Here is a 1,138-nt window from a genome sequence, read left to right as displayed (position 1 = left end):
TCAGTGTTTTTCAACCTTCTTGAATACGCGACCCCTTTACAAGTTAAAAAATTCTGGCGACCCCCCTAGGGCCATATTAAAACTATATCAGTGATTTTAAAAACTATGTATTTAATTTTCTTTCTGTTGAGACAAATTATTGTTGATTAAAATGAAAATTTCGGAAGAATCGACAATAACTTAACACACATAAAGTATGAAACTTCCTTTAATTATAACATTGGGCACAGGGTGCTATTGACCTTTTTTTTTAGGATCAAAATTTTCAGCTTCTACTTTTCTACTTTTTCTATTTCTTTCTGCAAATCAGCTCAACACTTTTACGGCTATGATTTTCTGGGGTGGGCCGTATCCGCCCACGCCCCTCCCTGGCTACACCCATGGTTGAGACCTACATATCGATCAAAAAACCAATTGTACTGTAAAATAAACAGGTACAGCCTTCTCGCTGAAATTGTAGTTTTTTTAATGTAGTGTAGGACCTACAAACACTTGTCTTTTTCTTTTACCCACGACCCCCCGTGTAAGGCTTCGCGACCCACAGGTTGAAAAACACTGTGCTAGGAGAATTCGAGTTTGACATATTTAATCCAGAGTTAGTCATTATAGTCAAACAGCTCCCTACAAGTGGCTAATGGATGGAATCGAGGACGGTTGCAGAGCGTGCATACACGCGGCCTGGCAAATCCTCAGGGTGCCGATACCGGTCAATGTCAAATACCTCTTTTGTCGCATCACTAGTACAGTATATCTCAAAGGACGCGACAGGGCTGTTGTATATTTTAAATGTTTCTCACCATAGCAGTAAACATCTAAATATGTTAAACTTAATAGTCATTTGTTTTCTAACTACAATAGAGCGTCGTTTATCCGAATCAATTGGGGACTGGGGTTGTTCGGATAACTTATTTTTCGGATAACCGATTATGTAAGAAAAATACAGTAGACCCCCCTATAACGCTTAGATACGTTCCACGCTAACCGAAAATTACGTTGTAGGAGTGAGCCAATCGCAGCCCGATAGGTGGGAACTTTACGGACTAAGGCTGTTCGAAAGGTTTTCTTCTATAAAATTAACCGATTCTAGACTAATTCCACTCAACATTTCCAAAACACGTATAATTTTTTGGGAGTAATC

Source organism: Centruroides sculpturatus, unplaced genomic scaffold (genome assembly GCF_000671375.1).
Source record: "Centruroides sculpturatus isolate CEXI.00-Female unplaced genomic scaffold, Cexi_2.0 scaffold263, whole genome shotgun sequence".
Taxonomy (NCBI): Eukaryota; Metazoa; Arthropoda; class Arachnida; order Scorpiones; family Buthidae; genus Centruroides; species Centruroides sculpturatus.
The sequence above is the reverse complement of the archived record's forward strand: the minus strand, read 5'-3'. Positions refer to the sequence as shown.